Here is a 15607-nt window from a genome sequence, read left to right on the forward strand (position 1 = left end):
TCCTCCCCGTCTTGATATCACAACTCTTCTCAGTTGATCCCGCTCCCACCCTGCTAGGTCTTTGGCTGTTTGTACCAGAGCTCTTTGCCTGGAACATCCACCCCAGGCCGAGTGAGCCCGAGATGTAGGGCTGCATTCCCCAGGCCTCTGCAAGCCAAGCCAGGGTAGCGGGACCCAGCCTTGCTGAGGACAGGTCCTGAGGCTAGGAGGAAGGCTGCAGTTGGAAGGACCAAGGTAGGTCGTTCATACAAGACCCCTGACGGCTTAGAGCTTTGGCGTCACGTCTGTTCATCTGTTCCTCACTACTGTGTGCGTGTGGGAAGTGTGGGTGCAGAGGGCACGTGTGCATAGGTCATACGTGGAGGTCAGAGGACATCCTTATGGAGCTGGTTCTCCCTCCACCTTTGCCTGGGTTCCAGGGATCAAGCTTAGGTTGTCAAGCTTGCAGAGCCAGTGACTGCGCACTGAGGCGTCTCACTGGCCCCTTATTTCTGTGTTCATTTAGATTAGAGTCAATATTACTTTCCTGCTGGTATCACCAGGGGTCATAAAGGAATCAAGTGAAATGGTGGATGGCTGCTGGATCATGAGGCTGTATTTGACCTTCCTCTTCTGTCATAAACAAGCGCTCCTTTATCTCCATGTGCGTGGCCTTTGGGCTTCCTGAATCAATTGCTGCAAAGCCACGAGAAAAACACAGGCTGATCAGGACCCCTGGCCATCCCTGCTGTCCAGCCTCCCTTCCAAACGAGGGAAGAGGCCACTGTGAAAGGAAGGCTGGAACCTGCCTACCCTTCCCAACCCTGAGCTCCATCCGCACCTAAAATGTAAGGTGTACGTTAAGAGGAAGGAGTTTTGTCTAAAGCCTTTTCAAGTGAAGGCTTTTCTTTTTATATTTTTACTGAGTTACAGCTGACATAAAATGGCATAGATTTAGAGGCTGTAGCAATGTATTTTGTGAGATATTCTCTTTGCTTTTTTATTTTGTGGATAAGGTTTCATTATATAGCCCAGGCTGGTCCCGAATTTGTGGTCTTTCTGCCACAATTCAGATAATAAAGGGCTGAGGATGTGGCTCAGTGCAAGGCCTTAGGTTCAGTCTCTGGTTCAGCCACAAGAGAAAAAAAGTCCCCGTCACTCCCTCAAATTGCTTCCTGCCTCATCTGCAATCCTTGCTGTGCCTCCCCGCCTCATCTGCAATCCTCCTTGTACCTGTCCTCGGGCCACACTGTTTTCCTTTCTGCCACCACAGACTAGCTTACAATGTTAAAGTATTTTATCATACAGTCTTACAGTGTATCCTCTTTCGGGAGGTCTGGGCTCTTTCACTCCGTGTGATTATTTTGAGATCCGTCTAACTCATTTCATTGCCGGCATCAGTAACTTATTCTCTTGCGGGGTGGCATCCTTTCCAGTGGATTCGTGCCGTGTTCACGGATTTGTTGACTGTTTTCAGCTTGGAACTGCTCGTGCAAAGGTGCCGTGAGCATTGGTGCCTGTGCCTTTGTGTAGACGCAGGCTGTAATTTCTCTCCATGACTGTGTAGGAGGAGGGCAGGTGGGCTCTGTGGTGCTGCATCTTTAACTTCCCAGGATGCGACCTGCTTTCCGCCAGTGAGATGCACCATGCCTGTCCTTGTCTGTATCTGTTCATGCTGGACCACACTGGGCATTGGCCAGTCTTTCAGATTTTGTTGTTCTAAAACACCCACGCATTGGGGTGTGCAAGGCGTCTCATGGTTATTTCAGTTTGCACTTCCTGTGTCTCCTTTGCTGATGTTTATTGTCTCCATGTATGTTGTGGAAGTCTCATGTCAGCTCTGTGTTTGGGGTACACTTTACTGGCCTTTTGTTTTTGAAACGGTGTCTTTTATGAACAATATCTTTTATTTGGTGAAGTTCATATTATTGAGTTTTCTTAGACAACCCCAAAGTCACTGAGATTTTTCTTCCATGTTTTCTTCTAGAAATGTACTTTCAGCTACTGGTCATAGGCCTATGGTCTGCTCTAAGTTTCTTTTTAATGATTGAATGCAGGGTTCTCTTTTTAAAAGATTTATTTATTTCAGCCAGGCAGTGGTGGCACAGACCTTCAATCCCAGCACTCGGGAATCAGAGGCAGGAGGATCTTTGCAAGTCAAGGCCAGCCAGATCTACAGAGTGACTCCCAGTTCCAGGACAGGCTCCAAAGCTACACAGAAAAACTCTGTCTCCAAAAAACAAAAAAAAAAAACAGGAAAAAAGTTATTTATTTCTTGTGTGTGTGTGTGTGTGTGTGTGTGTGTGTATGCGTGCGCGTGTGTGCCTGTGTCTGGTACCCTTGGAGGTCAGAGAGGGCATCAGATCCCAAGGAACTAGAGTTTCAGATGGTTGAGAGCAGCCATGTGGTGCTGGGAATCGAATCCTGATCCTCTGCAACAGCAGTCAGTACCCTTGACTGCTGAGCCAACTCTCCAGCCCCATGAGGGTTCTTTTTTTGGGGGGCAGTAGTTGTTTGTTTGGAATAGAGATCTATGGTCTGTCCAGTACCATGTATTGAAATCATATTTATATCTTGATCACAAATGGATAGGTTTATAGGTAGGGGTGGGGGCAGGAGGTCCAAGTCAAGAAGGGAGAATTCTCAGACTGCCTGTCTGGAGGTGGCTCCTCTGTCTGACTCCCTCCAGGTCTTTCTTTCCCTTAGGACCTATAGGAGGCCTATTCCTTTCTCTTTCCCCATTAACATAGCTGGAGGCTGGTTGATCCCAGCAGGACAAAGGAGGCTGGAGTGAGGACCAGTCAGGCTCCTCTGTCTCTAGATAACTCTTGCTTTCTTGATCCATCTTGCATCTACCCCTCTCTTTTAATTATTAGAATCTTTTCCAAGTATGTCCCTCTGGCCCTCTGCCAAAAAAAAAGGGCTCTTGGTGACAAATTTCTGTGTTAATTAATTTATTTATTTTGTAAGTTTTTTAAAGCTTTATTTATTTAGTATACACATGTATACAGTATTCTTCCTGCATGTATGCCTGCAGGCCAGAAGAGGGCACCAGATCTCATTACAGATGGTTGTGAACCACCATGTGGTTGCTGGGAATTGAACTCAGGACCTCTAGAAGAGCAGCCAGTGCTCTTAACCTTTGAGCCATCTCTCCAGCCCTTCTGTGTTTATTTATTTATGTATCTTTATAGCACTACTACTATGTTTTGAGTACTGAGGTTTTATTCTTATTCTAAGTACCTGCATTAATAACTTCCTCCTCCTTTTCTTCTGTGGTAAGGCTTGAACCTGGGGCCTTTTTCATAGAAGGCGGATGCTCTATCATGGAGCTACATCCTCAGCCCTGGCACCTTCTTCCCCCATCTGCTTCTACCCCTTCTCGGACGGGTTGTGTAGCCAAAGATGACCTTGAACTTCTCATCTTCCTGCCTTTCCTATCCTGACCCCCAGTGCTAGTGTGTGTGATGTGCTTGCACCACCTAGTGCTGGGGATCACATCCAGGGCCTTGTGTATGCTAGGGCCTTGTGTATGGCAAGCCTTCTGCCAACTGAGCTACACCTTGAAGCTTCAGACTTTGGTTTTCCGAGACAAGGTCTCATTTGGTTAGAACAGGCTGGCCCAAAACTTGCAATCTTCCTGCCTTTGCCCCGTCAGTGTTAGGATCTATTCTTCTTTTACAAAGTTTTTCGGTTAGAACATTCTGATTATTTTTCCATGTGAATTTTGGATTTTGTCTTTTTTTTTTTTTAAAGAATTCGCAGAGATTTTGCTTGGGATTGTGTTGAATCTATAGTAAAATATTGGGAGAATAGATGTCTTAATAATATTGTCCTCTGATCTAAGAAACAATCTCTCTCTCTTTCTCTCTCTCTCTCTCTCTCTCTCTCTCCCCCCCCCCTCTTTTTGAGACAAGGTTTCTCTGTGTAGCCCTGACTGTCCTGGAATTCTCTCTGTAAATCACACTGACCTCAAACTCACAGAGATCCACCTGCCTCTGCCTCCCAAATGCTGGGAGTAAAGGCATTCACCACGACTTCCCAGAATCTTCTTTAGACCTTATTTAATTCCTCTCAGTAGTGTTGTACGCTCTCAGCACATAGATTTTGGCTCTCTTGTCAAGCTTCACCTTGAGCATTTAGTATCCCCCCACCACCACCACTATTGTAATTGGTGTTTTCACTGCTCAGTGCTGCTGTGTGGAAACAGAACTGATATTCTGTCCGGAGCCCTTCAGCTTCTGTTCCACGTAAGGCACTGAGTGTCTGCCTGATCACATAAGCTTTTAAACTGCCCTTTGAAAGCACAGGTATCTTGTTGGGTTTTAAAACTTTCCAGGAGCCGCCCCGAGGCAGCTGCGAAGGTAAGGGTTGAGGAGGGATGGTGTCATAGTAAGTTCTAACCCTGCACCAGCTCTCTGGCATGTTCTCAAGGGCGAGCGGAGCAGAGGTGAAAGTAGTAGCCCCTTTAAGAAGTCTGGGTGAGCTAGCCTCCAGGGCAACAGGGAAGGCTTCACCAAAGATAAGATAAGGCCCCCTGGCTGCTTTAAATGAGGGTCCTGAGCCACAGTGGCTGGCCTACTGATAGGCAAACAGGAATAAAGGAGATAAGAAAAGTACCAGTTACTAAAGCTGGCTGTGGTGCCCAGCGAGCCCTGCATCTGGGGCTGTAAGGGAGAAGGGGGCCAACTGTGCCTGTGTAGCAGAGGGCACTTGTATTCTGCTAGCCTATGGTATTTTACTTGTGCTCACAGCAAAAACAAAACAAAAACACCCAAAGACAAACAAACAAACAAAAAACCCTCAAGCAGGCTTTCCACAGAGGCAGGCACTCTGCTCCAGCAGAGGTAAATGCTCCTAAGGGTACACCCATTGCATTTGTTCTCTCAGGAGCTGCTCTGACTCCTGCCTCAGCCTCAAGGCTCATTAGAGACCACCTGATTTCTGCCTTAAACTAGGAAAGCTTGGCAAGGACTCACCCTGAGAAGCTGTCGATTGGCATGCACGGAGCTGCCCACTTGCGCATATCTGCATAGATTTGCATGTGGCCTGCACGTAGACACTCTTAGGCTTTAGAGTTCCTTAAATCAGTTACCTGGTTTTGAAGGGAAAAAGCGGGAGTTTTGTCTCCAACCAACCCTGCCCACCTGTCACCTGCAGTTCCGAAGATGCGCAAGTGACTTCCGCAACCTTAGAGTAGGAAGAAGCTCTGTGCTTGCAGCCCTTTGCCTGCTGGTGTTTCCCCTTCTCAGTGTTTTCCAGTTCCCTTCTCCAGACTCCTGAGTAAGGGTATAGAAATGAGGGGGAAAGGAAGAGGAGGAAGAAGAAGAACCTTTTAGCTCAGCATCAAGTGCTCCGTTGCTTGGGGGCGCCCCAGGATTCTGCACTTAGAACAGCTGGAGGCATCCTGGGGTCTGAGGTGGCCTCCTCTCTGCCTCTGTCCCAGGGCTATGGATGCTATGACTACTTTTGTCTGCACACTCTCCTCCAGAAATAAATAAAAATATCATCCCTCCCCCAGATCCTGGCTTCTCTATTGGCCTGCCTGGCAAATATTTCATAATGTGGACTCATCCAATTGGGCACCACGCCAGAGCTAAGCGCCTCAGGTTGTAGGCGTGCTCCAATTAAGTGAGGAGGCCTGGGTGGGACCGTAGGCTTGCTTTCCACATGGGAGGCATCGGCATTATGAAGGTAGATGGTGGCAAGCTAAGAGTTGCCGTTTGCTCAGGCCTGGGCAGAGGGCACAGGCCCGTCCACCAGCTGGAATTTGGCGGCCCAGCACTGAAGGGGTTAAGGTCCATCAGTGTGCGGCTGTTAATGATTGCTTTCCACAGGGACCTGCTGAGTATTAAAGGGAAACCTTTCCCTATTCCTGAGTGTGAGAGGAGGCCGAGTTAGAGGCAGCAGAGAGACTAGGGAGCACAGCAAGCTGGTGAGTAAGTGACTGTTGGTTTGGTGTATGTTTGTCTGTCTGTAGGGCTCTGGAGCAGGCGAGGAAGCATCAACTGCTTCTGTTCGGCCAGAGGGGGCTTTTGTCACACCAGCGGAGCCAGACTTTAGGCTCACCCCGATTCAGAAGAAGGAAGTCTTCAGAATGGCTCTCAGCTAAGGGGGAGATCCTCAGGCCTGCAGTGGCGTGCATCTGCGTCTCCTGTCCTGGGGAGGAAACAATGGTTTCGTAGCCACCCTGTGCACAAAGACCAGCGACTCTTCCTTCCAGCATCCCTATCTGAGCCATTGTCTCCAGAGAGGGGCTAGGAAGCTCTGAGCAGAGCAGGCTCAGAGGGACAGGGCCACAGCAGATGGGGACACTGTGCTGGTAAAGACTACAGCGAGTGAGCTGTCGGGGAGAGCAGGTGCAGCGGACGGGAGGCAGAGCTGGGGATGAATGGCACTCATTAAAAAGACAAAGTTGTCATTTGGGAGCGAAACTGAGATCTCAGAGGAAGAAGAAGGGAGCAGATCTTTTGCTTTTAGGTTTGCTGTTCTTGCCCCTCAGCTTCCTTTTGGACGTGTGTCCCCTCACCCTCCATTGCAATGGTGCTCTTTGACACCTTCTGGTAATGTGACCACGAGGATGGACAAAAGTTCTTGGCTTTATGGGCAGCAGTGGGTGCGCTGCCTGCTTAGCAGGTGTGTGTGTGTGTGTCCGCGCGCGTGTGTGTTACTTTTATATGGTCATATGACCATATGATTTTAAAAGGAATTGTCACCAAAGAAGAACTGCTGACACCCCCCCCCCCCACACACACACACACTTTGTTTAGAGCTCTTTTGTTTCCTTGTCTCTCTTGGGAGGAAAATGATTAGATGACATAATGGTTATGTTAGCCCCACCTGCCCAGGGACTGTCTGAAATAGGGCACTTGCCATGCTGGTCTTGAATGCAGCTCTGAGGGACAGGGTAAACTCAGCCCTTCTGTGGCTTTGCTGCAATGCTTCCTTCTGGTGGGGTTTCCAGGAGGCAAACAGAAACCAGGACAATAAGAGGGAGGTGCTGGTCACTAGACCCAGGAGGCCAAGAGCAGAAGGAGCCAAGTTTCAGGGCAGTTGAGGCCAAGAAAGAGGGGGAAGTAGAATCTAGGGGAGGAATGGACAGATAGGCCCTGTGTGCCTTGTGTTCAGATTGCCAGCCACAAATGCAAGCAGACAGCCTTTATCTGACACTCTCAGGGGAACTTCAGGGGAACTGCTGTACCCAGTGTGGTGGATGTCACCTGTGGGCTTGGCACACATGCTCAGAAGTCCTCTGGCTTGGCTTTGGTACTTGAGCTGTGAGCCACAGCCCTGTGTTTTTATTTTGCACTGGGCCTGTGAGCAGCAGCAGAATTACTCCAACAGGTAGGTGTGGGCAGACTCACCGGTTAGTCAGGTGTCACTGACCAACACTGACATCCGTCTTGACTGGGAAACACTAGGAAGTAGCCTGGGCACTATTCCTGGGAGCCCCCTTCTTCCTCTGAGACCTTTTCCCTGCCCTCTTGTGTTTATTCCTGGCACCTGCTTCCTATGAGCTTTATTTCTGAATAGATTCCAGGTTGCATCACTGGAGACTCTCTTGAGGGTTTCTGGTCTGGATGGGAGCAGGGGAGGGGGCTGGAGGTGCAAGGAAGGAAGGGAAGGAGGGAGGGTGGGAGGAGGGGAGGGAGGATGGAAGGAAGGAAGGAAGAGAGGAAGGAAGGAGGGAGGGAGGGAGGATTCTCTTTTTTTTTTTTTTTTTTGGTTTTTCGAGACAGGGTTTCTCTGTGGTTTTGGAGCCTGTCCTGGAACTAGCTCTTGTAGATCCGCCTGCCTCTGCCTCCCGAGTGCTGGGATTAAAGGCGTGCGCCACCACCGCCCGGCTGGGAGGGAGGATTCTAAGAAAGACTGCGCGTCTAGTGCTGGTTCCTCTGTCTGACTCCCTCAGGGTCTTCCTTTCCCTTGGGGCCAAAGGCCTACAGGAGGCCTTTTCCTTTCTCCTTCCCCATCAACTTAGCTGGAAGCTGGCTGATCCTAGCAGGAAAAAGGAGGCTGGAGTGAGGACCAGTCAGGCTCCTCTGTCTCTAGATAACACCACTCTTTCTTGCTCCATCTTGCATCTTCCCTTCTCTTTCAATTATTAGAATCTTTTCCAAGTATGCCCCTCTGGCCCTCTGCCAAAAGGGCTCTTGGTGATGATAATTTCAGAACTCTGGAGTCTTAACGCATTGATTTAAAAGCCAATGGATCATTAAAATTCATTGTAATTGGATTTTGTTTCAAGACAGGGTTTCACTATATAAACCAGGCTGGCCTACAACTCACTGTGTAGACCAGGCTGGCCTTGAACTCACAGAGAACCTCCTGTCCCACATCTACTGGGATTAAAGCTGTGCCAGCTTTGACTGGGTTTTGGAATTATGTCATTTGATTTTTTTTTTGACAGGATTTCTTTTCCAGGCTGGCCATGAACTCCTGATCCTTCTGCCCCTCAACTCCCAAGTGCTGGGGTTACAGGTGTGTATATCCCACTATGCCCAGCTTTGGTTTTTAATTTTTAACTTTCTGTTGTAGTTGGGGGCAAATTTTCCATTCTTGTTTATATTGTTCAGGACTGTAACAGGCCTTGTATTTCTGAGGATTCTAAGCACATATCCATTCCTAGAAGGATAAAGTGGTTTTGGAGTTGTCTCATATAATCCAAAACTGCTAGTGGCTTAGAAGTTCTACTGTGATGAAATGATCCATAGCTGTTCTATCTAGTATTGCAATCTCCATGGCTGCTGAGTCTCAGTGAAATGTGGCTAGTCTGCGGCCCTGAAATTCTAATGTTTGTAAAACTTAATGAAAATCTGAGTATGACCAGTGCCCCTCAGACAGGATGATACAGATGTGGGATAGTGTAGTAACTGTCTTCCTGATAGTACAGTTGTGGGATGCCATGGTAACTGTCTTCCTATAGTACAGATGTGGGATGCCGTGGTAACTCTCTTCCTGATGGTACAGATGTGGGATGCTATGGTAACTGTCTTCCTGATGGTACAGATGTGGAATGCCATAGTAACTGTCTTCCTGATGGTACAGATGAGGGATGCCGTGGTAACTGTCTTCCTATAGTACAGATGTGGGATGCTGTAGTAACTGTCTTCCTGATGGTACAGATGTGGAATGCCATAGTAACTGTCTTCCTGGTGGTACAGATGTGGGATGCCGTGGTAACTGTCTTCCTGATGGTACAGATGTGGGATGCCGTGGTAACTGTCTTCCTATAGTACAGATGTGGGATGCCATAGTAACTGACTTCCTATAGTACAGATATGGGATGCCGTAGTAACTGTCTTCCTGATGGTACAGATGTGGGATGCCGTAGTAACTGTCTTCCTGATGGTACAGATGTGGAATGCCGTAGTAACTGTCTTCCTGGTGGTACAGATGTGGGATGCTGTGGTAACTGTCTTCCTGATGGTACAGATGTGGGATGCTGTAGCAAGTTTTCTTGTTGAACTATCTTTGGATCACCAGATTCCAAATAATGACACAGAGACCTATTAATTATGAAAGCTCGGCCTATAGATTAGGCTTGTTCCTAACTAATTCTTATAACTTAAATTAACATCCTTTTATGTCCTGCCACATGGTTTGTGGCCATTACCTCTCCTCCTGCATGTGCTGCTTCCTCTGTGTCTGGCTGGCCATCCATTTCCTCCCAGCATTCCTCTCTGCCTGGAAGTCGTACCTATACCTATGCCTAGCTATTGGCCATTCAGCTTTTTATTACACCAATCACAGCAGCACATCTTCACACAGGGTACAAGTATCTCACAACAGGATGCTGTAGTGACCATCAGCCCAGATGGTACAGATGTGGGCTGCTGCTTCCTTCAGTTACGATTGTCCCACCAGCCACTAACTGAGCAGCTGCTATGATCTTATTTAATTCTCCCAGCAGGCCTGGTATTGCTCTGTGTTACAGAATGAAAAACTGAAACCCAGAGATGTAGAGTGGATTAGTCCCTTAGAAGTCACATGGCATGAGTGTTGTTTGGCCCACAGGGGCCCTCCTAGATACAGACATGCTGGCTGGTTCTAGCTCTTACTGGAGCGTCCTCACACCAGTGATTCAGAAAGATGCCCTTGGCAAGCTGTCAAGGAGCATAGGAAGTACCAGCCCCGCCCCCCCCCCCCCTTGCAGAAAGAGGCAGTCAGAACTTCTTACCACCCACCTGCATGCCACTGTGCCCTGTCACTTCCAGTCCCCGACTGCAGCTCTTCAGTGAAGTCTCACAGACTGGCTGGTGAGGGGCAATGCCAGCTACAACCTTACTGTCGTCCCACCTGCCTTGGCATCTGGTCCTCGTGCACCATCGTGTAGGAGGCTCCTCGCTCTAGAAGCAGCTGTCTAGGCTCCTGCCTGCTAGTTCTAGGAGATTTATGACTGCGTAATCTCCCCTAGACAGAGTCTCGGCTTTGTGACCAGTCAGAGTCTGCTGGCCAAGGGAAGGAGCAAGAAACAGGTGGGATGTTGAGCAATCCTGACACCCTTCAGCATCCCAGGAGAGCAACCTGGGTCCCAGTCCCGTGGCCCCACCAAACACTTGTTCACCTCTCTGCAGGAGGTGAGGGTTGGGCACAGGCCTAAAGACTCAGGCCGTTAGTTAGGGCTGTTCTAACTTACTCCTGCACCCAGGCATCGTCACCCCAACCCACATCATGTGTCCTCTCCAGACCTGTAGCTGACAAAAGGGATTGTGGATTTTGTTGCTGTATTCTCAGAGCCTTGTGAAACCAGAACCGTGCAGCTTCTCATCCTGGGGAATGAGGAATGCTGCAGAGAGGTTGACAGTAGGCCTAGGCAATCCCAAGGAGACTGCTGGCTTGCCCCTTCCTGTGGCCAGAACAGTAAACATTATCCTCCTGACTCTGCCCTAGGCCTGGCCTGAGGGCCTGGCCTGCCTCAGTCCAGGGTAGGACCAGACAGCAGGGAGCTTCGTTTTCTTTGTTCCACACCCCACCCACAGCCACGCAGCCTGCATTTCCTCTGCTGTCTGGTCTGGTGGAAGTTGGAGCCGCCTGTGGAACCAGGCACCACTTGCTACTGCTGTTTTATTGTAAAAATGAGGAGACAGGCATCGAACAGCTTGAGGGTTTCAAATCGCTGGATGGGGAACAAGAAGGCACGGGATACTTCTGAGGCCGTCGGTCTGGCTGGTTACTGTCCAAACACTCACTGTAAAATTCTCTCCGTGGGGCAGGCTGAGTGGGCCACCAGAACCAGATCTGCTGAGTTAGGAATGAAGAGCTATGGTTTGGGTGACCTTCAGTTGACACGGAAGCAGACCTATTGCCCTCAGCCTCTGAAGGCCAAGAGTTTGGGATACCACCCAGAGGGAAGGGAAGAAGCCCAATTAATTATTACTCTGTCCCTTCACCCCTGGGAATCTTGCTGACTGTTGGGAAAAGGCACCCTGGAGGCCACAGAAAAGAATGGGGAGATAGCAAGAGAGGAAAGGGAAGGGAGGAAGCTGGGATGAGGGTGGTTGGGAACTGAACCGGCCTTGCCTTGCTAGTGTCTGGCTTGGCTCCTCAGAAAGACCAGGGGGTGAAGAAAGTGGGGACTTGAGTTGCAGGTAGCTTTCTTCCCTCTCCATTTTTCTCCTTGTCTCAACAGGAACCACAACACAGCGTGGGGACAGTGAGAGCAGGCTCACTCTGCTTCTCTAGCCTGGGCTGGGTTAAGGGGACATGTCCTGTTCTATGCAGAGAGGGCTCCTGGGTCTCAGGACTGACTGTAGTTCTCACCCACTAGACAGGTCATCAGGCACTTAGAGTCAGACGCCTCCACACCTTGAACAGTGCACAACATCATTGGCCAGAGAGGATGCTGGCTTGGTGCTGTGGCAGGACCTAGGGCCATGAGAGGTAGCCAGGTCCCGGGCACTGGCCAGAGAAGCTAGCTTGACCCTAGAGAGGTGTGACAAACAGCTCTTCCCCTGCTAACAGGAAGAAGTTACACTGAACATCTGCCCAGGTCACTGCCATCTTTCAAAAGATAGCTAGAATCCCACAAAGTAAAATAATTAATTTCAAGACAATATAACTTGAGGTGTATAGGGTAGGAGAGTTGCATGAGTTTGCCTGTATAATTGTTTTCTTCCCTAACTGAAGAGTATATTCTGTTTTGTGCCCTGGGCTGCCCCCTCTCCTATGGTAGGAATAAGCTTACCATGCCACAAGACAGGAAGGAGGGCAGTTGCATGGGCTGGAAGGGAGCACACCCAGGGCCCTGACTTGTGCTTCCCCAGTGTGCACCCTCCTCATAACTGAGTCAACTCCCTTTCCTAAGGTAGGGACTGAGCTCAGTGAATCTCTCTGGCATCCCCTCCCTACTCTGGCCACCACAGCTGGGGAAGGTGCTACTGACTACTCAGGGTAGCGTGGGGCTATAGGACTAGACAGAATGGGCAGGAGCAGTACTGGGTCCTGTCTTCTGGACACTCAGTTCAGGGTCGTAGCACGTTAGAGTGTTCCACCCTTGATTAGGAGAGCATACTATTCATACCACATCGGAAATAACAATAGCATCAAAAGCAGGGATGGAGCAGGGGCTGAGAAGAAAGGAAGAACAAGTGAAAGGCAGTGAGAGGAGACAGCTGGAAGTTTTTCCTAGCACCTTGGAACTAATATTTTGCTCCACGGGTGGAGAGGGGAGAGACGGGCATTGTAGAAAGGGGCTCTTTCCACCTGAAAGTGCTTCCTGGGCCCTGATCCCTCCCCTGGTTTCTTTTTGATGCAGCAGCTATGGGTAGGGCAGGGGCTGCTGTGGGGAGCGGTTGGCTAGGACAGTGTTTTCTCCCAGGACAGCCAGGGAGCTTCAGGAATCCAGCAATCTAGAGAGCTGGAAATGTAAACTGAGCTGGTTTTTAATTGGGACAGAATGCTGGGGCAGATAAGATGCTTTGACAATAATGATGAGACCCAGACAGGGAAACAGAGCAAGAGCCAAGCTTCCTTTTGTTGGCTGCAGAGCCCTCCCTGCCATCAATCCCTGCTGGAATTTGCTGGCTGGGAGAAAGAAGAAATTGGGAGAGCTGGTCTCCTGCCCCTCCCCGGCTCTCCTCAGCACCTTTGAACTTCAGTGTTGGGGATGGGCATTCTGAGTGTGGGGAGCATGGCTGAAGCTGATCCTGTCAGCAGATTCTTGGGGCTATGGAAATGAAGCTCCTTGGTACAGCGGGGTAGGTGTAGTGGAGTGGATTCCTTAGGTTTTCAGTATTTGCCACAGTGGGAGTCAGTAGGGACATCTACCCGGGAGTGGTGTGTGTGTGTATGCATGTGTATGCTCGTGTGCATGCTTGTCTGCATGCATGCTTGCTCAGGGCAATGAAGGCTCTGGTTTTAACTGTATGCTGCCAGGTGCACACCACAGAGAAACCGAGGATTCTTGAGCCACAGAAGTGCCCTAATGAGGTGGAGAGAGTATGTCTTGGTACTTGTGGAATGCCTGCCCCCAGCCCCATCCTGAGTACTGTTCTCTCATCTGTCTTTGGTTCCCCTCTTTCACTCTCACGCCCAGCGATTTCTGGACCATTTTCAAGCAGAATGTTTGTAGCCGTCCTGTGTTGTGCATGAAACATTTTACATTGCAAGTGTGTTGGGGTTAAGTCGTGGAGTTAGAAGAGGCCTTGTTTTCACATGAGCAAACTCAGGGCTGAACAGATGAGGCTGTGCTGCAGACTCAGTGTGTCCTGCAGTGAAGACTGGCTTGCCCAGGTCCCTTTCCATGGATGGCACTCCCAAGTGAGCCACCTCCTAGGTCCAGTAGAGAAGTGACCACCTCTTGGGCAACTCTAGAAATCAAGGATGCTCTTTCTTCTGCCACAAAGTCTTTTCTTCCCGAGTTTCTCACTTTGGGGGAGTGGAATTTGGAAGGTCACCTTAGCCGTCTGCCCTTGAGAAGGGGAAGCTTTTCTGACATCCCCAAAGGAAGTAAAGACGAGGAAGAAAATGGTTTCTTTTTAAAACATCCTACACCTCTTAACATTTTCCTGCTGCCTTACTTAAAACGAGAAGCTGTCATTCTGTGCAGGATAATTGGTGAGAAACATCAGCCAAGCCCTCTGCGTTCTGACCTAACCCCGAGGATTTGGGGCTCTCGGTGCACCGGAATCTGTGCCCTCCGTCCCCACTCCCTTGTGATGTCTTCACATGGTACCAGAGAAGTAATTTAACTTGAGCAAAGGCTGTGGGAGGCCCCTGAGCTCAGTTTGAAGAGAAGGGGGATATTTTTGCCTCCAAGAGGAAGAAAACTCATTTTCCCAATGCACCCCACCCCCTCTTCCTCCTGTTCAGATGAGCTTAATTTTCTTCTTCTCTTAATGAAGATGGATGAAAGCCAAGCCATATATTCGGGGGGAGCCAGTCAGGGAAGCTGAGTGAGGGGGTGAAGGGACAGAAACAGAGCTTCCCTCCCACAGAGGAAGTAATTAATTGTATGAGAGAGGGCTAAGACAGGGAAGCCCTTGGTAATAGAATACCAATCTTTAAATGCAGGGGGCTAAAAATGACACCAGAGCACGGAGTCTCTTTTATCTGTTCATTTTTACGTTAAAAAAAAAAACTTTATTGAGTACCCATGGTGAGCAGACAGGGAACTCAAGAAGCAGCTGGAGACAGGTTCAAGCCCAGACCTAAGGCCTCCTGTCACCAAGATAAATCATTGACCAAAGCCCCACTAAATGACTGAATATATTGACCTTTTGGATTTCGGATTAGCCTTTTAAATACCAACAGCCGTGACGCCAGTTGCACCTGGCCAACTCACCTCTTCACGGGTTAAATAATAATGCTGTCCGTTTATTTTTCCGCGTACTCATCCCATTGTTCCCCTGACCTCAGTCCAAACAATTAGATCAGTCCTGCTCTTTGAGTTTCTACTGTGATATCACAGAGTTGCCATAACAACAGACCGTGATGTCAACACGGTGCAAAAAAAGAAGCACCTTGGTCAGAAAGGAGTCTGTCGTGTAAAGTAGAAGCATACAGAAGGCAGAGGAGCATCCTGGCTATTTAAGATGACATTGAGCCTGGGTTCTCCTTTGCTGGAATCCTTTCCAGACCTCCACAGCACTAATGAGGACTGATAAGAGAATCAGCTTGTCTGGAAGCAGGGGGATAAGGAGGTGACCTTGCAGCCCAAGACTCCTAAAGCAAGAGGACACTGTGAAAGGGATTTGACTAGCCTTGACCTATTCGGGGGAATTAACATCCATGCAAACCTCCTCAGGGGAGCAGATCTGACAGCTACCAGCTGGAATTTATCATCTGGCATCTGGGAAGATTTGCAGCAATAGATACACAATGACCCCCCCTCGAGCCCCGATCCCTGCCCTCTTCCTCACCAGCCTTGGGAGAAAGGTTTCCTTCCACTTCTGAGTAAAGAAGCTGATCTTGGCCAGCAGCTGGGGCTCCACAGACATCCTGCCCATCCCACCCAGACTGCATCTGTCCAGCTTCTTACCGGCCAGGCCAGCACCCTCAGAGGGCAAGCAGCTGAAGAGAGGAGTGTGCCAGGCCGGATGCAGAGCCGCTTCGTGTATCATGCTCCTGTCCGTACAGATGAAAGCCGGGCAGGCTGAGAGGAGGGAATGGAGCCTTCTTCAATTCTCCT

At 49.3% G+C, this 15607-nt stretch overlaps 1 protein-coding gene across 21 annotated transcripts in view; it reads left to right on the forward strand.

Moving 5' to 3' along the window:
* The window catches only part of Plekha6 (pleckstrin homology domain containing A6), a 141347-nt gene that overhangs the window by 77447 nt on the left and 48293 nt on the right, over window positions 1-15607 (forward strand). Inside the window, exon 1 of one of the 21 annotated variants that reach the window (XM_041648644.1) lies at window positions 5896-5914. The exons of the other annotated variants lie outside the window; for them this stretch is intronic. The gene's annotated coding sequence lies outside the window, so the exon portion shown is untranslated. Of the gene's footprint in view, window positions 1-5895; window positions 5915-15607 lie in introns of those variants that run through there. 21 annotated transcript variants of the gene reach the window in all.

Source organism: Microtus oregoni, unplaced genomic scaffold (genome assembly GCF_018167655.1).
Source record: "Microtus oregoni isolate MIOR12 unplaced genomic scaffold, Mior012 000003F_ref0000135, whole genome shotgun sequence".
Taxonomy (NCBI): Eukaryota; Metazoa; Chordata; class Mammalia; order Rodentia; family Cricetidae; genus Microtus; species Microtus oregoni.